The following is a 24608-nucleotide window of genomic DNA, read 5'->3' as shown; positions in this document are numbered from 1 at the left end:
GGTTCAACTTCGAGCCAGTTCAGTTTGACAGTTTGCAGTCAAGCCAAACCACTCCCGATTCGGCTCAACCCCGGACCGAACCTCCCCCAGCTGTTCAGGGGGTCGCGGACCAAAAGTTTAAAAACAATTTAATTTTTTTCCCAACTACCCCCTCCAGGGGCTTCTCCAAGGTGGCAGGGAGCTCCACTGAGGTTTTGGCTCCCCTGTTGGCCTCCATTATGCACCTATCGCCCAGTTCAGGTGGTCTTCGGCTCTTTCCAGGCCTTTCCCCGGCACATTGGCCATTTTGAAGGCCACTGCACATGCGCAAATGGCCACTGCATGCTGCACCATGCAATGGGTGCATAATGGAGGCCAGCAGGGGGAGGGGGAATCTCCATGGAGCATCCCTCCCCATCTCAGAGGAGCCTCTGATGGGGGTAAGTTGAAAAAATATTTTATTTTATTTTATTAACTTTTTGGTCCGTGAACATCCCCCCAGACCGAACCAAACTGGGGGGAGGGGGTTCAAGGAGGTGCTGGACTGAAATGGCCCAGTCCGGTTCAGGTCCGGTTCAGATTCGAACCGAATTGAACCAGGCCAGCCAGTTCCGTGCACCCCCCTAATTGCTATCGCCCCAATAATCTGCCACTGGAGGCAACTGTCTTGTCCCACCTCATGGAAGGGACTGCCTCTGCAGTATACTCATGCCTGTTTTTCACATGATGCGTATGTCAGGCTTCACAGAGAATCCTGAAATGCCTGGAAGACTGGAAGAGAAAGTCGGGGACAGGGTGGACCCAGGGCTCCACAAATCTAGGCTGAGCTCACTAGCCAACCATTCTCTGTGGCTGCCACCAATCCCTTCTCTTCCCTCAGATCCTTTTCTGGCACGCAGTCAGAGGGCTCGGGAGAGAAGCCGGTCTTCTGTCCTTCGGACTGGATGATGGAGATGGTAGGAAGCAGGGGAAGCCGGCTCTGACTGCTCAGAAAGCCGGTGCGGGCACTGCTGGGCCAGTGGGGGCGGGCAGCAAGAGGCACCTTTAAGGGTAAACGAATAGGTGCTTGCCTCCGCTACCACCACACCTGAATGCTGCTCTGAGCAGCAGCGCACCGCCCAGCACCCCCTGCGATGGGGGATCACCTCTGCAAGTCACTTACCCTCCGCAGAGCCAATCCCCCGCTGGTGGCCAGGTGAGTGGAGGATGCAATTCCCCTCCGCGGGGGATTCTGGGTGGTGCGCTGCTGTTTGGAGCAGCATTCGGATGGGGCGGTAGCGGAGGCAAGCACCTATTCATTTAGCGCCTCTCGCCGCTACCCTGTTGGTGCCTGCACCGGCCACCGCTACTGTCAGAAAGGATTCCTGCTGTTCCTTACATTTTCAAAAATGGCAACGGGAATGAGGGGGAGAACTGCGTGGTGCTGGATGTCCTGCTCACCAGAGGGCTGCGGGCACTCACCGCTGGTGAGCTGGTATAGCCACTCGCCTCCTTTCCTGCTGTTGTTTATCAGTCCTCTCTCATCCCTCCTTAGCCACTAATTGACAATTTGTCCCTGCTCCATCCCTTTCCAATCCCTAGAGAAAATTTGCTGGTAAAGGATAAGCAGATGAGTGTAGATAAACAATCAGCCGCTCTACGATCCCCTCCAGCTTTCTCTGCCTGCCTTTGGGGAATCTATCCGGATCCTCACTGGATGGAGTCTGGCTTACAACGCAGTTGCCTTTCACGTGATAGGTGGAAGGAAGAGCCACAGCTCTAAAAATATGAGCCACTAATAATCTCACTTCTGCCCCTGAGGCTTATAATGACCATGGGCAAGTTATGAGAGGCTCCCAGGATGGTAGTACTGGCCTATTTTACATGCCTTGTGCTACTCAACATTTTCATAAGTAACTTGGAGGAGTATGTAGCTTATCAAATCTGCAGACCACACAAAGCAAGAGAGTGGCTGGGGTTTACCCTGGAAAACAGAACTGAGATTCAGCCTGATCTGAACAGGCTCAAACATTTGGCCAAAACTAACAAGATGAAGGTCAACAGAGACAAATGTAAAGTCTCTCATTTCAGTATGGAAAATCAAATGCACGAGTACAGGATGGGAGAGAAACCAGGCTTGACAGCAGAAGGTGAGAAAAGGACCTAGGTCTCTTAGTGTACCACAAGTTGAACATGAGCTTGCAGTGTGATGCAGCGACTAAAAAAGCAAATACAATCTCAGGCTTCATTATCAGAGGCAGGGCCCAGAGCATGATAATTCCACTGTGTTCTGTGCTGCTCAGATCTCACTTGGAATACCATGTCCAGTTCTGGGCACTGTATAAGTTGTAACAGGTTCATAGGAGGACATCAAAGATGGTGAGGGGGCTGGAAGGCCATTTGTGGCTTGTGATGATGGTAACTCTAGTCCAACAACCTCTGTAGGGACCCAAGGATGAGAACCTGTGTCCTAGAGGGCTGTGTCCTTGGTTCTTGTATTCGTTCAGATGACGTTTATAGTCCAAACTTCAGCCTTAACAAAGACATTTTCACGGAACACACATCAACCGACCAATCCTAAACATATCTGCTTGGAAGCATCACACATTGTTCAGTGAGCTGGTCTTGTGATAGCAAGCATGGATTGTCCCCATTGCTAAGCAGGGTTCACCCTGGTTTGCATCTGAATGGGAGATTACATGGTAGCACTGTAAGATAGTCCCCATTAGGGGGTGGAGCCATAGCTTAGTGTAAGAGCAACTGCATGCTTGCATGCAAAAGGTTCCAAGTTCCCTCCCTGGCATTTCCAGATAGGGCTGAGAGAGACTCCTGCCTGCAACCTTGGAGAAGCTGCTGCCAGTCTGTGTAGACAATACTGAGCTAGATAGACCAACGGTCTGACTCAGTATAAGGCAGTTTCCCATATCCCTGGATTTGCATCTATTAGGGATGCAGATGTTAAAATGGTTTGTTGTGGACCCCAATATCTTTGCACTTTTATTTAAATCAAGGTATATTCAGCCTGTGCATTGTTTGGAAAATCCCAATTTGATTTAGAACTTTCATTTTATTCTTTCTTTCTTTCTTTCTTTCTTTCTTTCTTTCTTTCTTTCTTTTTCTTTCTTTCTTTCAAAAATAATATGGAATTTGCCACCATTTGTGCAGCAGCTGCAGCAGGAACGGCATCTCCTGCCTGTACTATCTTGGATCTCTTTCTGCCCTTGGATGTTGCACCATCCTGGGACAGTGTGGGTAAAACAACATGGCCATGCTTGCAAAAATGGCTGCCAGGCTAAAAAAAAGTCAGAGGGGGTTGGCCTGTTTGCCACCTACAGAGAGGGCAATGAAATCACAGGGAAGGTGGCATTTTGACTCAGCCCTAAACAGAGCTGGTTTTGCAGTAGTGGATGTGAACTGTCCCCATCTGCCCTGTTTTGCCTTTGGATCAGGGGCGGCTCGTGAACTCACCTCCGGCGGGGGGGCAGCGGGCGGCTTCTTTAAGATAAACAGAGCTGGTTCTCCAGCAGCCCCCGCGGCGGGGAATCGCCTCTGCCACTCACCTGGCCGCTGAGAGCCAGGTGAGTGGAGGAGGAGCACCAGCTCTGTTTACAGTTAAAGCAGCCGCCTGCTGCCCCCCGCCCCCCGGAGGCACATTCATGGGCCGTGCCTGCTTTGGATGGATGGCTACATGTGAGCTCTGTCTGCTGTAAGATATCCCTCTTAGGGGATGGGGCTGAAGCTCAGTGGCAGAACATCTGCTTTGCATGCAGAAGGTCCCAGGTTCTTTCCCTGGCAGCATCTCCAGATAGGGATGGCTGGGAAAGTCCCATGCCTGAAACCTTGGAGAGCGGCTGCCAGCTCGTGCAGATCATTCTGAGCTAGATGGGCCAAGGCTCTGACTCAGTAGGAGGCGAATGCAATGATATGGCACTTCTGCCCAAGTGTCTTCCCAGCTGCCCCTTTAAAAGAAAGGCGGAAGTCAGATCTGCTCAGGTGAAGGCCAGCTCCGCTGCTGCTGGGAATAGGTGTGCCACGGAGTCAACAACAATGATGAACAGCAGCAGCAACAACAACTCATCAGCAATTTTCATGCACGGGAAGAAGCAAACATTTCACAGAAGGCAACAACACCCTGGCACAAACAGCAGGTGATGCCTGGACCTGCAGGAGCTCTGGGGGGAATTACAGGCAGCAAATGCATCTCTGTGCAAGGGTTGGTGAAGACTGAAGTTAGGCACACATTCCCATGGCCACACTCTCCATCTCTAGAGTTCTGCTGAAACCATTTTCTGGGTCACTGAAACATCTTGGGTGGCAGGTCCTTCTTCGGGACCCTATTTGCCTGTGTGTGTGTGTGTGTGGTTGGTGGTTTTTGTTTTGTTTTTTAACTGTGCATTACTTTTCCAGAAAAACACAGGTGCTAGCACCAGGTGGGGACAACAAGAGCCGAGCCCTTCCCATGGGTCCAGCAAACTCTGATTCTTCGAAGGAAGCCACTTCACAGCAGCTCACATAAGATGGCAGGTGTGAGGGCAGAGGGCCTATAGCCTTTCTGCAACAACATAAGAAGTCACAGAACAACCCTAAAACACATCTATATATTTAATTCTCTTAGCTAGCGTGCGTGCCCAGGATTTGGCGGCAGAATTCGTGCGAGAGTTCCTGGCATTGGGCGAGAGTTCGGGGGGGGGGGGGGGAATGGCGGAGGATGGTGGTGGCAGGCTGCAAAATGGCCTGAGGTGTGGTCTTGGCTGGCCAGGCCAGGCTGTCCTGGGTAAGGGGGAGGCGGAGGCAGCAGCAAAGCCCGGGCTGCCCCTGGAGGATGGCCAGTGAGACGAGAAAGTGGCGGGGAAGCAGTGGAGTGACTGGAAAGGGGGTGAGTGGGAAAGAGACAGTGGGGCAGGAGGGAGGGGAAGGGGGAGCGGGGCAAGAGAGTGGGGCAGGAGGGAGGGGGGAACAGCTGGCCCCAAAGGGCACACAGATGCTCTGTGCGGGTCGGCTAGTATCTTATTAAGAAAGATATAGTGATGCTCTTCCCCCTGATCTCTCAATTCCTGCTTCCTTAACAAACTGGCTGCATCTGCATGCAGCGTGGAACCAGGGCATCCAATGGACCCATGGTTCTACCCACCCACCCGCTCTCCTATCCAAATTCAGCTGTAACTGAGAGCATCCTCTCTGCAGTCAGCGAGCATGCAGAGAGGAGGGGGAAGTGGCTGTGTGGGCTTCCTTCTTCCATAAAGGACAGCCTGCAAATCCAATCATGGCTGAAGTTTGGGGAAGAGCTTCCTCCCAGTTCCAGGGGACGCAGCCTGTGGTTCTGCATTCGGACATGCCGCAGTCTGTGCCCAACCTTGGGTTGCAGTGACAAAACTCACCACAACCCGAGAGTTCAGATTGGAGTTCCAAATCTGAATGCTCGGGTTTGTTGCCATGCCAAACAGTATTTCCCTGCATTCAGACATAACATCTGCAGAATCTCTGACCCATTCAACTGTGGTTCTGCGTTACATGTGAATGCGGCCAATGAAAATACTGCAGCTGGAATGCCTTGCTTTGCAAAGCAACTAAGAACTTGTCTAGAATCTCTGTCATCATCCAGCAAGCTCAGCTCTTGCAAAACTTATTCTACTTTTACAGTCCATAACCCCATTTAAGAAATTTCAGTGCAGAAAGTAACATTTTCACACTGCTGCATTTAAAATGTGGCAGCGGGTTCGGGGGCAAAAATCACAGCATGGTCCAAAGGACATCTGTTACATATATTGTTTATAATTTTCAGTTTTAGTTTGAAACTAATAATTGTTTTTAATCTGACTTTTATAAAAAAATAGATACAAGTAATAAAATTATTATTATTTTTTGTATCTTATTGTTGTAAGCCGCCCCAAGCAGTATTGCACTGGAGGGGTGGGGTATAAATATTTTAAATAAATAAAAAATAAATATTCAAATATACCTGTGTGCATATCTATCTATCTATCTATCTATCTATCTAGCCAGAATATATCCAGCTGCTGATGGAGCAGTGAAGGTTTCAATTCTCCTCCAAAAAACAAAAAACAAACAAAATAAAAAAATCGACTCCTCTCACTTAGCATCTCAAGGGAAGGGATGCTAAGACTTCTTCCCTTATATGCCACTTTCCCAATATGCATTATGTTTCCATACCCCCATAAGAAGTCTATCTGTGGCTCACAGCAACCAGTCTTTAAATCTGCAGTCTACTTCTCTGACATCTCCAGCTGAGAAATCTGAACTGGGCATTCATGCAAGATAAAAATGCCAGCTCATCAGTATAACAGACTAAAAACTGATCTGACTAAAATCCAATGGTCTGACTTGGTGCAAGGCAGCTTTTGATGTTCCTATGAAAAGTCCGAACATGGGACAGAAAGGCAGGAGAGGTTGTGTAGAGCGGTGACGGTCGTGTAGAGCAGCCTCGTGTAGAGGCTGAACTTCTCACACTGATTCAAATAACCAGTCAGGGTTTTTGGCTGCAGGTTGCAAGTAATACAAATATCCAACCATCTCCAGCTGCCAAATACATGCTTAGCAGCGTTTAAATAGAGTCGATCTCACAATAGCAATCACGTCTACTGACAGCCTCATCTGCATTCATTCAGCGTGCGCCCAAGACTGCTTCTCCAAGGCCTAGCGGCAGCAAGGAACAATCCCTGCTTATTATTAGCCTGGTTCCTTCTGCAGAATACTTGGGGCTGGGCGGGGAGGGAGAAGAGCCAGCTGTATTCCATTGTCTCTCAGTGTGGATTATTCAAACACACGATCAGCTCTGTTCTGATCACAGAGTCTTTGTTAATGACTGTGATATAAATGGCAAAAAGGCCCAGCTGTCTTTTTCCAGAGCCCACAGGGCTGACCCTTAGAAAAATCCTCTCTAAATGTTTTAAAAGTATTCATCTTTAGAGCCAAGGCCCAATACCCAGAAAGCAGCCTTTTTAACATGCCACCGTGAAAATGCCAGGAAATTGCTCAGCAATGGTGTATTGAGGTGAGTCCCAGACTCATGGATGAGTCCCAGAGCAGAGCCTAGGGGCATACAACCCAGCCACCTTGCCGAAGTTACGCTGGTCTTGGTGTGGTCAGTGCCTGGATGGGAGACCCACAGATGCCACCTTTGGGGATGGGAAGAGCACCTTCTCTGTGCAGAAGGGAGCATGCACAGCTCCCGAAACGGGGCAGGGTGCTTGTCCTACCCAGTTAATGATGGTCAGAGCAAGCCTAGAAACATGGGTCTCTCTTCTCACCCACAATTCACTCAACAAGCTGTACAAAACTGGTACCCAGCACAGCCAATACTAGTACCCAGTTTGGCGCTTTTCTGGAGCGCCGAACCAGTTCAAAGGTCCTGCATTGGAGCCAATTCGGAGAGCAGGGTGTCACTTTAAGAGACAGGGAAGGTACTTTAGGGGTTCAGCGTTGGCATGCCCATGGCTGACATGCATGCATGCTGTGCATGTCGGCCATGAGAGCTGGTCTTGTTTGTGGTAGCAAGCATGACTTGTCCCCTTAGCTAAGCAGGGTCTACCCTGGTTGCATATGAATGAGAGACTAGAAGTGTGAGCACTATAAGATATTCCCCACAGGGGGGTGGAGCTGCTCTGGGAAGAGCATCTAGGTTCCCAGTTCCCTCCCTGGCAGCATCTCCAAGATAGGGCTGAGAGAGATTCCTGCCTGCAACCTGGGAGAAGCCGCTGCCAGTCTGTGTAGACAATACTGAGCTAGATAGACCAATGGTCTGACTCAGTATATGGCAGCTTCCTATGTTCCTATGAGTGTGACGATGCTGAATGGGCTGCAAGCAAGAACGCTTCAGCCCCACACCCACTTTATTCAGGAGAGCGCCGGCATGGGGAAAGCAGCGGGCCAGGGATCGGCAGGTAGGAAGCACCTTCCCTGTCCCTTAAAGTGACCCCCCCCGGACCCGTGTGTTCCATGCACATCCCTACTGTCCCTGCCCATTTCCCATGAAAATCTCCCCTTTTAAGAATTTCTAAAATAAGCCCTTCATTGCCACTCATATTTCTGAACAGGGTTTGTTATTTAATCTGTGACTCTCCTGGCCCCAGGCTATCAAAGAAGAAGGCAAGGGGAGTTATAAGGCATTCGAAAGCTCAGGTTTATTGCATTCACCACCAGTCATTTAATGTTACATCAGACCTTCTGATGCAATGTTAGCAAGAAAAGCTGTTTTGAACACCTAGTGCCCTTTCAGCTCCAGTAAATGCCTGGAGCTACAGAAGCCTCATCTGCTCAGAATTGCCCTCGGAGTTGACCCGCATCTTCCCCTCTCCGAGGGCTGACAAGGCCTCTAGCAACAGAGCTCTGAAGGCTAGCAAAGGTGAAATGGCTGACATTCTGAAGAGCCGCCCACCCAAAGTCCATCCTTGGATACTTGCTCGTTTCACATCAGGGCCAAGCTAAACCTTGTGTCAAACCTGTCATTAGGGTTGGCAGGCTTGACTAGGTGAAAGGGTTTCCCAAGAGTGGGAAACTGTGCCATTCTCTGTGGCCGCTTGCCCTCTCAGCTGTAACTTAGACTCTAGGGCAGGGATTCTCAACATTGGGTCCCCAGACGATCTTGGATTTCAACTCCCCTACATAAACAAAGAGGCACCTTGTAACATGGTGATTCTCTTTACTTAGCAGGGGGAGAGTAACTGGCCCTATCCACCCCCAGTGACTGTTGCTGGTGTCATGTTTCTTTTAGATAGTGAGCCCTTTGGGGACAGGGATCCATCTTATATATTTGTTATTTCTCTGTGTAAACCGCCCTGAGCCATTTTTGGAAGGGCAGTATAGAAATCAATCAATCAATCAAATAAACAAACAAGCAAACAAATAAATAAATAAATAATCCCCACCCCCAGTGGCCTTTGGTCGGGGATTGTGGGAGTTGAAGTCCAATAACATCTGGGGACCCAATATGGGGAATCCCTGCTCAAGATCAGTGATCTTCACTGTTTTTCAAGTAGGGGCCACTTTGACCTCCCCACCCCCAAACAACAACACTTCCCTGTGAGAGCAATTCCCCCCTGTGCTGAACTCTGCACAATGGGAAATGGGCATTTCCCAGTGCTGGGAGCCCTCTCTGAAGAGCTTTTGGAGGAAAGCCCTGGGAAGGGCTACACTTCCCAGCACTCTGTGCACACCTTCCAAACCGGTGCAGGGGCTCAAGAGAGCTCCATTTCCCCTCAGATGGGGCAAAGAGCAGCACTGCTTGCTGGGAGTGGTCATCTCTGCATGGTATCAGGAGGTCTGTGCAGAGGATTCAGCTTTGTCCGAAGCTTCATACAGACCCAATAAACAATTAGTAAGGGAACCACACGTCGGGTTTATAGGGGCTGCCACTGGTCACCAGGCCTTACAGTGAAGAGCCCTGCTCTAGACACTTAAGAGTTCAAACCAGAGTCTGAAAAACCCATTGACCTTTTGCCGCTGAGATGTAATTGCACCCCTAACATAGAGTGAAGGTATTCCTGGCAAGAACGCTGTCCTCTGGGAAGGTGACCACCCAAGTCTAATTTTCGTAATCTGGCATAATTCGAGAATGTGCCTGCCCAAGCAGATATGGGTCAAAGGGTGTCTCCTTGGAATGACACTTCCCTCAACACCAATCAATGAGGATACTGGCGCTCTGTGTCAGAAGAGCAAGTACTCACCGGAAGCAGGTAAAGTGAGACCAAACGAAGATCAGGAGATCAACTGATCAGATCACTTTTAACAGACCACAGATACTTCAAATACCCAAGCCCATGAGCCATTTATTAAGATCTTTTCCAATCATATGAGATCCTGAAGATATTCATGGTCTACCCCTTTTCAACCTCTACCCCACTCTGTAGCCCTTTGGCTACTTTGCTAGGCCACATAACAACTGCTGCAATCTCAACACAAGGAAACCATATTTTCCATATTTCCATACCCTATTTTCCTGAATAGAAGACTACTCTGAATTTAAGACGACCACTTCAAAAATGCAGGTTAAATAAGATTATACAGGTGGAACTCAGCACATGCAGTCCTGACAAACGTGTTTTTGCATATCCGCGGATGGGCAATTGAGACCTGACCTTGGCATATGCAGGTAAATAAAGCCGTGTATCCGTGGTTCCTAGATAGCTAGAAATGACCTCTGTGGAGACATCCTTTGACCAACATATGCTTGGGCAGGCACTTTCTCAAAATATGCCAGTTGGCGAAAATTATATTTGGGTGGTCACCTTCCCAGAGGACAGAGTTCTTGCCAGGAATACCTGGATAGCTTTTCCTCCTACCTTGCTTTCACACAGTCACTTCTACCCAGAAATTACCTCTGAGGTCACTTCCAGCAACCATTTTGAAATGAGCCATTTTGTGGCTCATTTGTGTAAAGAAAGGACCCCCTCACCCCCAAACAGGGCTACCCAGCTTTTGTTCTCAGCTTTTAACTAGGGTGGAGGAGAGGAGAGCCCTCCTACCTTGATTCTCCAGTCATGGAATCTCCTTGCACCTCTTCTAGCCAGCCACCGGGACCCCACATGCCCTCTCTCATACAGAAACCATAGAGAGCTGTGGCTACAGAAGCTGCCATCAATGGACACTCTATGGTCCTCCGGCAGTCGCAGCTTTGGCAGGACTGAGTTGAACTCCCGCTTCTTCGTTGCCAATGGGAGGGCAGCCACTGATGTCATTAAGCTTTTCATAGGAACATAGGAAGCTGCCATATACTGAGTCAGACCACTGGTCCATCTAGCTCAGCATTGTCTACACAGACTGGCAGCAGTTCCTCCAAGGCTGCAGGCAGGAATCTCACTCAGCCCTATCTTGGAGATGCTGCCAGGGAGGGAACTTGGGACCTTCTGCTCTTCCCAGAGTGGCTCCATCCCCTGAGGGGAATCTCTTCTAGTGCTCACACATGAAGTCTCCCATTCATATGCAACCAGGGCAGACCCTGCTTAGCTAAGGGGACAAGTCATGCTTGCTACCACAAGACCAGCTCTTGCCAGTCTGCTGGCAGTGCAAAGCATGCTGGGAAGGCATGCAGGGCCTTGGAGAACTTGTCATGGATGGGTGGGGCTTGCCACTGCTAATTTCAGCAATGGACCAGAGGTTGCCTTGCTCGTCTATTTCTTGGATTGGCAGACCCAAATAGAGGCGCTGCTCATGTCCTACTGATGGAGGTAGGCGCTTGCCTGCCAACCCACTCCCTAACAGTTGTGTGAATGGACCTATGAATGCAAATGCTCTTCCACCAAATTCCATATCTTTGAGTCATCCAGCCAAATGAAAACTAAGGCAGACCCTGCTTAGCAAAGGTGGCTCACTACCACAAGACCAGCTGTTCTCCCCAGTAGTTTTACACCATGGGAGTAAGGTTTTGGGAGCTAGTGGCTTGAGGGCTCCCCACCCCCTTCCATTCTCACATTTGACTGCTGCTGGGTTTTTTTGTATCAACTCTGAATTTTTAGAGAGTTTTAGTCTAATTTTAAGCTGATAATTTGTATGTATTATCATTTTTACTTTTGCATATTTGTTTGTTGCCTAGACCAGGGGTTCCCCATCACTGGTCCTCCAGGTGTTGCTGAACTACAACTCCCATCTTCCCCAGCCACAACTGTGGCCTAGACTGTTTTTATTTAAAGATAGGATGAAAATGTTGATGACAATAAATCAAATTTTGTGCAACTGATCTAGTAGGCTATTCATGCCCCATTTAATCAACTTCTCCCTAAAATTTTAATACTAGCTGACATGATGAGGAAAATGACCCAAGGCAGCCCAAGGCATTGCCTAACTCGTCCTTTAAATTTCAATGGGACTACTTTGAGTAATGTTCTTCATGTCAGCCACTTTTTCTCCCCATTCTTTACATCCAGCTAAATTAGGCTGATAAATTCACATTCACCCACAGCAAGAGCGGTTCAAATGGAACAAGTTCTCTGCAAGGCTGGATGTTGGGTGAACAACAAAACAGCATTTAATCAGATAAGCTATCTTGGATTATCTGCAGCTATCACCTCCTCCTTGATGACCATTAATCACCAGCTAATGCCCAACATCCTTAACATTTATCCTTTACATATGCTTTGCTGTTTGAATCCCAGCAACATCTTTGGATCAAGGACAGCAACAGAGAGATGGCCCTCTGTGGAAGAAAGCTGGTCTTGTGCTAGTAAGCATAACTTGTCCCCTTAGCTAAGCAGGGTCCACCCTGGTTGCACATGAATGGGAGACTAGAAATGTGAGCACCGTAAGATCTTCCCTTCAGGGGATGGAGCCAGTCTGGGAAGAGCAGAAGGTTCCAAGCTCCCTCCCTGGCAACATCTCCAAGATCAGGCTGAGAGATTCCTGCCTGCAACCTTGGAGAAGCCACTGCCAGTCTGTGAAGACAATACTGAGCTAGATGGACCAAGGGTCTGACTCAGTATATGGCAGCTTCCTATGTTCCTATGATTTCATTTTCTTTGGCTACTGAAATGTATAAGGCAATCTACATTTTAATCAAGGTATTGCAGTTATGGTATTATTGGCATTCCAGAGAGGTAGCCATTTTAGTTCTTATAGCAAAAATGCAAAGGGAACATTTTAAAGATTTAATGTGGCAAACGCCCTTGTGAATTAGGGTAAACTGGCATGAGGTGAGGCAGAGTCTAGTTCATGAAAGCTTTTGCCCAATACCTCTGTCAAGTTTTTAAGATGCTGCCATACTCCTTGTTCTTATAAACAAAAAGAGTTGTGTAGCACCTTAAAGATAGGTAGAACAAACTGATCTGGGTGAAATCAGGGGTGATTCGCATCAACCCCAAATCAGGGGTGATTGCATTTGAGGTAGAATCCTGTTAACTGCCCCCAATTTGATCTGAACCAATTTGACCTCGAATCAATTTGCACACCCCTACTTAAAGGTAACCAATTTATCTATCAATCAATATTTCGGACCCATGACCATAAAATTAGATCATTACAAGATCAGAGACGAGAAAAGCCAGGTTAATATCACTCAACAAGCAGAGGGTGTACATGAACCATTTGATGCTGAACCGGTTTGCCAGGTTGATCATGCACTGAACCGAACCAAGCCCGGTTTCGGCAGGCCGGTTTGGCATAAAAAGGGTGGCAAGGGGCGATGGTGAGCGAAGTGGTGTGAAGTTCTTACCAGCCCAGTGTAGCAGTCAGGACTGCTGCTCCCCCCCCCCCCGGCACAGCCCAATTGTGCAGCAACCCCCCTTCAGCAGGCCAGCCCATGTGGGGGCAGCTCAGTTCTAGCCTCTGCACATGCGTGGATGCCAGGCAAATGTGCCTCCACAGAGAACCCTGCTGGAACCCTGCTGGAACCCTGCTGCTGCCATGCAGGCGGCTTGCTGAAGGTGGATTGCCGCACGCATGGTGCACTAGCCACCATTCCAGGCTAGCAAGAACTTTAAACTACTTCTCTCGCTGCCTCCCCCTGCCACCCTCTAGAGGATTCCCTCACCCCTTTGCTTATAAAGGGGGATCCACACTGGATTCTGCTTTATAGGTATAAGCCCTCGAACCGCTGAACTGGTTCCGTCTAACAGACTGGACCGGTTGGTCGGTTCGATTGAACTGGTTCGGGGACACGTGGTTTGGTTCAAATTCATCCTGTATTCAAACTGAAATGTGATTTTAGGTTCATGCACACCCTATCAACCAGTAAGCCACATAATATCACGACAGGTTTCCATGACATTTATTGATGCTTTTGCAAATAAGAAGCTACTGTGTTTTTATTTGCTACTGTTATTACTACCAATAGTTATATGCCAATGTTTAACAATAGTCCCCAAAGCGGTTTACATAGAAAAATAAATAAATAAAGATGGTTCTCTACCCCCAAAGGGCTCACAGAAACACAAGGTAGACACCAGCAACAGCCACTAGAGGGATGCTGTGCTGGGGATGGACAGGGATACATTTTGCTTTATCCCTGCTAAATGAAGAGACTCGCCACCTTAAAAAAGGTGCCTCTCTGCTCAATTAACAATTTTGCAAGCTACAATAGAAAGGGACATTGCTGTTTTGTGCCATTTTGTTTGGTACCATTTTGTTTCTTTCCAACGTTTTGCAAAACAGCAGGGTTGCTCTCATGACCACAGATCTCTGGGTAGGAGGGGGTTAACCCATAAATCTGACGTCTTCTGAGGCACTTCCAACCCAGCAGTTTCAAAGCTGGGTAGCAAGCAGGGGCAAAGCTAGGGAAGAGGGGGCCTGTGTTCATCCCTCTCTCTGGTGGCCCCCCAGAGTGAGGGAGATAATGAAGAAAATAGGGAGGGGTGGATCTGGAGGGCCCTCAGGAGCTGGGGGCCTGTGTTCTTTGAACCCTTTCGCTCAATTATAGCTACGCCCTTGGTAGCAAGCATGACTTGTCCCCTTAGCTAAGCAGGGTCCACCCTGGTTGCATATGAATGGGAGACTTGATGTGTGAGCACTGTAAGATATTCCCCTTAGGGGATGGAGATGCTCTGGGAAGAGCAGAAGGTTCCAAGTTCCCTCCCTGGCAGCATCTCCAAGATAGGGCTGAGAGAGATTCCTGCCTGCAACCTGGGAGAAGCCGCTGCCAGTCTGTGTAGACAATGCTGAGCTAGATGGACCAATGGTCTGACTCAGTATATGGCAGCTTCCTATCTTACACCACAGCAGGAACATCTATCAAGGAATCCTAAGCACTATGTTCACACACAGTGCATCAAAGCGATAGGGAATCTGGTTTTGGGGAGGCAATGCTTCCAAAGACTCACTGCCTCCCTCTCAATCTGGAACCCAGCCTTCCGAGACAGAAGAAAGCTTTGCAATGCTTTATCTCCTCCAACACTAGACGCATTTTTCTCTTTCATATAAACTACTTATTTTCCTCCTCACAGTGCCAATAAAGTGCACTTTTCTAGACCCATCTGTATTGTACTAGGAGAGGTCAACAAACACATCTCAAGGCTCTTTGGAGCAATCTGCAGCAATTAGAGAAGCTATTTTGAAAAATGATCTCTCCTTTTTTAAACCCCATTCTCCATTCACATGCAATCTCAGCCTTTCAGGACATCGGAAACAATTGCTTAACAAACATGATCTCTTTTCACTGTAAATTTTTTTTTAAAAGTAATATTGTACACAACCTTTTGGTAGGGGTGACTTTGTTTCATTCTTCTGATACAATCCTTTCCTCCTTCTGCTTCACATTGTTTCCACCTATCATGTTACATGCACAAGATCCTCAACTGTACTTGAAGTTAACTAATACTCCATACTTCATGGTTCCATCTGAGGTGCTCTTACCCCTGGACTTTGGGGCTGAAATCCAGGGCCTCCATACCCCCTGGGGGCCCCCAAATCCTCTTTAGTCTGTCCTGCGTGGTGTGGTTTGTGCTCTCAAGAACCTACGTGTTAAAAAATGATGCTTAACTTGCAGTGTGTGTGTGTGTGTGTGTGTGTGTGTGTGTGTGTGTGTGTGTGTCCAAAGGCCTTTAGGTCCAGGCTCCAAAATTACCTAGGCGAACCTCTGTTCCATACCCCATCACTGGGATGCCTTCAATGAAGAAGCTGCCAACTGGCTAATCGTCATCGTCATCTTCGACATAACATAAAGGATTACAGGAGCCCTGATCACTTTTGCATCTGGTTACCAAGAGATGGGAAACAACTTGACTAGCAAGCCAGAGGTTGTTGGTGTGAATCCCCACTGGTTTCATAGACTATGGGAACCACCTATATTGGGCAGCAGTGATTTAGGAAGATGTTGAAAGGCATCATCTCACACTGCATGGGAAGAGGCAATCGTAAAACCCTTCTGTATTCTACCAAAGTCAACCACAGGGCTCTGTGGGTGCCAGGAATCGACACTGACTCAACGTACCTTTACCTAGAGATGGACAGAGCTAGTTTTTAAAAGGGTATCCCAGGGGCTCTCAAACTTGGGTCCCTAGATTTTGTTGGACTGCAGCCTCCATCATTCTCAGCCTTCACCTCCATTAGAGAGGAGAACTGGTCTTGTGGTAGCAAGCATGACTTGTCTCCTTAAGCTAAGCAGGGTCCACCCTGGTTGCATATGAATGGGAGACTAGAAGTGTGAGCACTGTAAGATCTTCCCCTCAGGGGATGGAGCCGCTCTGGGAAGAGCATCTAGGCTTCAAGTTCCTTCCAGATAGGGCTGAGAGAGATTCCTGCCTGCAACCTGGGAGAAGCCGCTGCCAGTCTGTGAACACAATACTGAGCTAGATAGACCAATGGTCTGACTCAGTATATGGTAGCTTCCTATGTTCCTATGATGGTCAAAGCCATGGTGCCTGAGGGAGATGGGAATTGTATCCCAACCACATCTGGGAATTCAAGGTGGAGAGCCCTTGCCTTGAGACAAGTTCTTTTAAAAGCCTAAATACTTATATCTTGCCCTTTTTGTGTACTCTTGTGATGTAGGTCTACAAGGACAAGGCAGTGGAGTGGAATCAAGAATATTAATAGATGAATGAAATAGATGTTATGGCCAGGGCAGGCTGCCTTCAGTGTTCTTGCCGCTGACTGTTTATTAGCCAGGACTAATCAACTCCAGGACTGGAATACAAGTAACTAAAGCCCCATTCAAAAGCTGGCCTGGATCAAGGAATGGATTAACCCCAAACACCACATGTAGCAACAAAGAAACAGCTTCTTTGTGGGAAGATGCAAGAAGATGACCTACAGAAGCAATAGCAATGAGAGTGGAGGAGAGCAAGAGGCAGGAAGAGGAAGAAAGAAAGAGGAGCTACAGACCCCACATAGGAACATAAGGAAGCTGCCTTCTACTGAGTCAGACCCTTGGTCCATCTAGCTCAGTATTGTCTGCCCAGACTGGCAGCGGCTTCTCCAAGGTTGTAGGCAGGAGTCTCTCCCAGTCATATCTTGGAGATGCCACGGAGGGAACATGGGACCTTCTGCAAGCAATCATGCAGGTGCTCTTTCCACAAACCTTTACACTCATAAACTCTCTCAGGGCACGAGAAATGGCTAAGGGAGGTATACAACAGCTGCAGACACCACTACTTAACATGCATTGTCAACAGTGTGCAACGTGCCTAGCAGAATACAGAGACGTGTTCTTCTCCCCACCCTCAACCATGCAGTCTGAAGCTCTACTTCCAAGTGAGGCTGGCAAGCAGATCAGGGTCATAGCAAAGTTGGTTGGAAGCAGCCCTGGAGAAAAATTAGGCAGCTCCCTCACCACCCTACTACTACTACTAGTACCATTTCTACTAGTAGTAGTACCACTTCCAGAGGCATAGCTAGTACCACTTCCAGAGGCATAGCTCCATGTTGGCCCCTCAGAGTGAGGGAGATGAAGAAAATAGGGAGGGGTGGATCCGAAGGGCCCTCAGGAGCTGGGGGGCCTGGGTTCTTTGAACCCATCTGCTCAATTATAGCTGCACCCCTGAGCACTTCTCCTTCGTCTCCTTCTCGGTGCCCACCTACCTGCCGTTTCACCTTCACTGCTGCAGCCACCAGTGACCGCCTACCTGCCCTTCTTCATTGGTGCCCTCAAAGAGGCTTAACGTCCAACCAAATTTGTCATGGAGACATTCCCTTTGATGGCTTGCTTGGTAGACTGCCTTAATGTATCACCCTATAGCAGGGGTTCTCAACGTTGGGTCCCCAGATGTTATTGGACTTCAACTCCCATAATCCCCAGCCCCAGTGGCCTTTGGCTGGGGATTATGGGAGTTGAAGTCCAACAACATCTGGGGACCCAACGTTGAGAACCCCTGCCCTATAGGTTGGCCTTGGGTGAGACAAACCAGTTTTCTTTTTACAGGGATGGACCAAAACAAGAGAGGTGAAAGAAGTCAAAGCATAGTATAAAATGCTTTTCCCCATGGATCCTCAAAAGCAGGAAGGTCTTTGGAGAAGGAGTCCACAGCCTGGTCGATGGGCAATTCACAGAAAGGAAGATTTTTCATCATTTGTCAGGTAATGTTATGCAATGCGATTCTGATGAGTTTCACTTGTGTCACTAATCCTCTTAAAGGGTTCTCACAGATGCTGGAGTGGGCCAGCAGGGAGGGGAGGAATAGCAGAAAACACTCTCTTAATTCAGCTCACTCATCTCACCTCCAGTTCTTAAGTGAAAGCCTAATGGGATGTGGGTGGGTGTACTCATAAGATATATACATATTAAAAAACCAGTCTTCAAACTGGACGTTCATAAAAGCAGCTCTTCCACATCCCCTCTGCTATTTCACTTCCGTATGTAAACCCATATGCTACCATTAGCCACTGTAAAAGACCAGCAATTACAACGAATTGGATCAATGTCCATTTTCCTGCTCCTGTCCATTGAGAACATATTTTTCATTCCTATCTCGCTTGAACTGACAGGGGGTGAAATCTTATGGAGCTCTTTCCAAAGGTGGCGCGTTAACCACTTCACCTCCAAAAGCATTCTGTGTACCTGATAGAACATTGTGCTGATTCATCTGTTTAAGAGACTTATTATTATTATTATTATTATTATTATTATTATTATTATTATTATTATTATTTCTTGTTTACACAGTCAGACAGGTGTTATTGACTGGTTTGTTTTATCCAGACATCGAGTCCTTCCCAAGGACCTGGGATGCCAGAATTTTATCATCAATACTGTTGGTTATTATAGATATCGTCGCAAAATATAGGCTGTTCCCAGTAAAGCTGCTTTTTGTAATTGGCTGATGGTGATTTCTGTGGCCCCTATGGTGTTGAGGTGCTCTTCAAGGTCTTTTGGAACTGCACCCAGGGCGCCAATGACCACTGGGATTATTTGGGTCTTTTTCTGCCACAGCCTTTCCATTTCAATTTGTAGATCTTTGTATTTGGTGATTTTTTCTATTTCTTTTTCTTCTATTCTGCTATCCCCTGGTATTGCTATGTCGATTATTTTCACTTGTTTTTCTTTCTTCTCCACTACAGTTATATCTGGTATATTGTGTGGCAGATGTTTGTCTGTTTGTAGTCGGAAGTCCCATAATATTTTTACATCTTCATTTTCTTCAACTTTTTCAATTTTATGGTCCCACCAATTTTTGGCTACAGGTAGCTTGTATTTTTTGCAGATGTTCCAGTGTATCATCCCTGCTACCTTGTCATGCCTTTGTTTGTAGTCAGTCTGTGCGATCTTCTTACAACAGCTGATCAGGTGGTCCACTGTTTCATCTGCTTCTTTACAAAGGCGGCACTTGCTGTTCGTTGTGGATTTTTCTACTTTTGCTCTTATTGCATTTGTTCTTAGTGCCTGTTCTTGTGCAGCCAGTATTAAACCCTCTGTTTCTTTCTTCAAGTTGCCATTCTTAAGCCATTTCCAGGTCTTGGTGATGTCTGATTTTCCACTTATATTGTGTAAATACTGACCATGCAGGGGCTTATTTCTCCATTTTTCTGCTTGGTTCTTGACTTGTTCTTTCTTGTAGGCCTGTTTTGTTTCATTGGTGTTGAATAGTTTCGCGTTCTTGACCATTTTAAGTGCATCTTCTTCACTGTCCCTTATATATTCTTCAAGGCCTCTTTTTTCCTCCTCTACTGTTTGATGGACTTGCAGCATTCCTCTTCCACCTGAGCTGCGAGGGAGGTAGAGCCTATCGACATCACTGCGGGGGTGCAGAGCATGATTGATGGTCATGATTTTCCTGGTCTTACGATCTAGCGTCTCTAGCTCTGCCTGGGTCCAGTCTATTATTCCTGCAGTGTATCTAATAACAGGTATAGCCCAGGTGTTTATGGCTTGTATGATGTTCCCGCCATTGAGTTTGGACTTGAGGATTTTTCTGACTCTCCTGATGTATTCACTTCCAATTTTTCTTTTAACTTCAGTGTGTGCAATGTTATCAGCCTGGAGAATGCCCAAGTATTTGTAAGGTTCTTTCTCTTCCAGGTTCTTGATGTTGCTTTATTATTATTATTATTATTATTATTATTATTATTATTATTATTATTATTATTATTATTATATTTCTATACCGCCCTTCCAAAAATGGCTCAGGGCGGTTTACACAGAGAAATAATAAATAAATAAGATGGACTTTAAAAATGGAAATGGGTACAGACATAGCTTCCAGTATTTGACAGAGGATCTGATGGCTATAGGCTGTATCCAGCCTCAGAGGCAAGATGCCTCTAAATCCCAGTGGCAGGGGAGCAACAGCAGGAGAGAGGGCTTGCCCTCACCTCTTGCCCGTGGGCTTCTCAGAGGCATCTGGTGGGCCACTGCATGAAACAGGTTGCCTAGATAGGCCTTGGGCCTGATTCAGCAGGGCATGTTCTTATGTTACTTTTGGAGCGACAAATTTTGGAGTGACAAATTAGGTAAGAAAATAAGATTAGGTAAAGAAAAAATTAGGTAAGAACATAAGAACATAAGAACAGCCCTGCTGGATCAGGCCCAAGGCCTATCTAGTCTGACAGGTCTCAGCAGTAAGAAGTAGGTAACTGACTGCCTTTCAGTTTTGGCACATACCATTGAATATGTTCCGAAATTAATCTTATAAACTATATCTATTTCCAAAAGAGCTGGATTACCAAGGATGGTGGTGTTGCTGATCCCGGAGGCTCCCCTTCTTTGGGAGTGTCCAGCAAGGTGGTTACAAACTCCTCCACCACCCCGGGGTGGATTCCCAAATTGTGTCTTCCGTAACCCTATCACTGGATCTCTCCTGGGCCATGATATTCTAGCTCCCACATTGTTTGGAGAACAGAGTGATCCCTGCTAGGAGATGGTCACCTCTGCTGAAGCAGGCCATCCCAAACCAAGGAACTAACACTCACGTGCCAATACTCGTGTGTAGTCTTCCAACAAACTGAAAACAGTTGTTTTCAGTACAGATTCTAGCAGCTCCCATCTTAACCAAGAGATGTGTCTACAAAATTTGAAAGGACCCCCACCCAATTAGCCTTTGGATGAATCTTAGCCAGGCACCAGAATTCAGGCCAAGCCAAGCCACTCTAATTAAGCTTTGCTTAATGAAAGGGGCCTCTAAGAACAGGGTGTTCAAAGTTTTGCTTTCTTGCCCAGTGCACTATATAAGTTATATAAGAAATCAGCCTATTAACAATACTTTTCTCATTCTAATGGGAGCCACTCTTTTCCTAGGGATTCTGTACAGGAAAAATTTCTGTACATATTTAACCCTTTGGAAAGGAGAAACCAGGCCAGGCAGGATTGGCCCAACCCAGTAAGCCTGGGGCTCTCAAATTTGGATCCCCAACTATTGTTGGACTACAGCTCCCATCATCACTTTGGCCATTGTGGTGGGGGATTATGGGAGTTGTTGTCCAACAGCACCTGGGAACCCAATCTTGAGAACCCCTGAAGTAAGCATAGATTAAAGATCCATATACATAGGAACATAGGAAACTGCCATATACTGAGTCAGACCATTGGTCTATCTAGCTCAGTATCATCTTCACAGACTGGCAGCGGCTTCTCCAAGGTTGCAGGCATGAATCTCTCTCAGCCCTATCTTGGAGATGCTTCCAGGGAAGGAACTTGGAACCTTCTGCTCTTCCCAGAGCGGCTCCATCCCCAGAGGGGAATATCTTCCAGTTCTCACACTTCTAGTCTCCCATTCATATGCAACCAGGGCAGACCCTGCTTAGCTAAGGGAACAAGCCATGTTCACTACCACAAGACCAGCTCCCCTCTCCTTATACCTCTCCAAAGTATACCTCTCCAAAGGCAGAGGTATATTGCCTTTGCATCTAACAGCAAAGGCAGTATACCTCTGAGTACCATCTGCTGGGGTCAAGCAACATGGGATGTTCGTTGCTTTGATGTTCTGGTCGTGAATCTCCCTGAACATCTTGCTGGCTGTTGCTGGAAACTGAATAGTATTGGTATGTCCAGCAAGCTCTTATGTTCTCATGGGGTTTTTTTGCTGATTAGGGACACAATCTGTCAGCAGGTTCTTCTCTGCTAGATGAACTGCAATGAAGAAGAGCTGCGCTCTTTGTGCATTACCAGGGGTAATGTGCCATGGCTTGGGTGACCTAAACAGCTCACTCCAAATGAGAACTTTGGTCTGGGTTAGGCTGGGAATCCACCTCCCTGGCAGGTAAAAATATTTTTTCAGTGCAGTACAAGCAGATGGGGTGCAAGCAGTACAAGCAGATCAATATTTTATTGAAAAAATATTGTTTCAATCTCTGAAAAATATTTTTTCAGGAACACAACCCCATACCTGTATGCTGCTGGTATCCCCCCAAAAGGGCTGTACCACATGATTCCGCTGATTTCTCCTTCGGGTTCCCCTGACAAACAAGGTGAGTCAGGGGGCGGAGATGGCCTTTTTGTGGTTGCACCTTGTTTATGGAATCGCCACCCCAGTGAGGTTTGCCTGGATTCATCACTTTGTTCTTTTATATGCCAGGTAAAGATCTTATTGATCACTCAGGCCTTTTACATTTGGATGTTTAAATTCTGATTTTCAAATTTGATTTTTAACTGATTTTAAGAGTTTTTAAATTGCTTTTTATTGTATTTGTATTTTCTCCCCCCCCCGCCCACCTTTTTGGTCTGTTATGATTTAATGTCTTATGTATTTTTATTTCATGTATTGATGTGTTGTGAGCCGCCTAGAGAACAATTTGTTATGGGGCAGCTAATAAATAATGTTTATTATTATGTATTATTATCATCATCATGCAGCTCAGCCATCCAAATTTTAGCAGCAGCATTAGCCTTAGAAGGTCTTTAGAAGGTGCTTGCCTCTTCCCAGTGCTGGAACTTGAGGTGAACAGTATAGAAATGATTAGCACAGATCTCTTTAAACTTTTAAAGGAAGGCCTGGCACTCTGCAGCCCACCACCAGAGTTTCTCTAACTACAACTACTTATACACTACTTTTCAACAAAAGCTCACAAAGCAGTTTACATAAAAATAAATAAAGATGGCCCCCTTCCACCAAAGGGCTCACAAACTAAAAAGAAATGTAAGGCCGACCCCAGCAACAGCCACTGCAGGGATGCTGTGCTGGGGTTGGACAGGGCCATTTGCTCCCTCCCTGCTAGATAAAGAGAATCACCACATTAAAAGGTGCCTCAGGTGCTTCCTTTGAATTTTGGTGATTTCTCAGAGATTCTAGTCCTTGTGGTTGACGTGGATAAATCTGAAAACTGATGGCAAATCTTTCCAGTGAGATAACTGAAGCGGTTGCCTGCTTAGGCGAAGTCTCACAGCATTCTTGGACAGGCTGAAATACGGAGATAAAACGAGGTGGAGTATGTAGCCTCCTGCGTGAACAAGCCCTCAGAACTCAAGGTGTTGGTACCGAACCACAAAACCGCCTCTCACAGTAACAGTAGAGTGTGGATGCTCCTTTGTCACTAGCCCATGCTCTGTCTGCCAGAGAACGAAAGCAGATGCTTGTAGCTAATACCCTCACTGCCAAAAGGCTATAAATAATTGCTTCCACCAGATATGAGTGACTGTCATAACTGGATTCCTAAGTGCACAGAGAAATCGAGTCCAGCAGCTCCTTTGTTAGAGTTGCATGCACCATTCCTCATTTGGAGGGCCATTAACTGGGACCTGGCCATCCAAAATGCATCACTGCAAAAGCTTCATTCCGCGCCCCCCCGCCAGCCACCTTCCTTCCCCTTGCTGGGAACACAACAAAGCGGTGGCGGCGAAAGCTTTTCAAAGGATAATAATAAACAAGATTGTTTTCTCCCAGCACAGCCTGTTGCCAGATAACCAGGGGCACTGCAAAAGGAGCACTTAAGGTGGAGGGGAGAGAGAGAGAGAGCAATTTTCAAATTCCCTCCAGGCACACAGCGCCATGTGTATTTCCTGCATCCACAGTTGCATCACTCTGAATTTGGTATTTGGAACAAAAGTCGGCAGCTGGGCACCCGGACTAGCTCCAGGAAGCTGCCTCATACTGAGTCAGACCATCAGTCCATCTAGCTCAGGATTGTCTGGCAGCAGCTTCTCCAAGGTTGCAGGCAGGAGTCTTCCCAGCCCTATCTGGAGATACTAATGGAGAGTGATTCTGGGACCTTCTTCATGCAAAGCACATACTCTAGGGAATATACTGAAATGAATGACAGGGAATGCCCACTGAAAAGCCTTGGTTCCTTCCAAAGGCCCATAGGAATGGATGGAATTTCTGAACGGCCATTGGCCATTTGGAAATTCAATGCATTCCACGGCCATTTGGAAAGAGGAACATAGGAAGCTACCTTCCATTGAGCCAGAGCATTGCTCAGTATTGTCTACACAGACTGGCAGCAGCTTCTCCAAGGTTACACACAGGAGTCTCCTTCAGCCCTGCCTGGAGATGCCAGGGAGGGAACTTGGAACCTCCTGCATACAAGCGGGTCCTCTAACACTGAGATATGGCCCCATCCCCTGAGGGAAATATCTTACATAGGAACATAGGAAGCTGCCATATACTGAGTCAGACCATTGGTCCATCTAGCTCAGTATTGTCTTCACAGACTGGCAGCGGCTTCTCTAAGGTGGCAGGCAGGAATCTCTCTCAGCCCTATCCTGGAAATGCTTCCAGGGAGGGAACTTGGAACCTAGATGCTCTTCCCAGAGTGGCTCCATCCCCTAACTGGGGAAATATCTTACAGTGCTCACACTTCTAGTCTCCCTTTCATATGCAACCAGGGTGGACCCTGCTTAGCTA

At 47.2% G+C, this 24608-nt stretch overlaps 1 protein-coding gene across 2 annotated transcripts in view; it reads right to left on the bottom strand.

The window, feature by feature from the left end:
- The window catches only part of GNAO1 (G protein subunit alpha o1), a 195763-nt gene that overhangs the window by 115114 nt on the left and 56041 nt on the right, over window positions 1-24608 (bottom strand). The window lies entirely within an intron of this gene.

This window comes from Hemicordylus capensis, chromosome 9, assembly GCF_027244095.1.
Source record: "Hemicordylus capensis ecotype Gifberg chromosome 9, rHemCap1.1.pri, whole genome shotgun sequence".
NCBI classification, from domain to species: Eukaryota; Metazoa; Chordata; class Lepidosauria; order Squamata; family Cordylidae; genus Hemicordylus; species Hemicordylus capensis.
The sequence above is the reverse complement of the archived record's forward strand: the minus strand, read 5'-3'. Positions and strand labels throughout refer to the sequence as shown.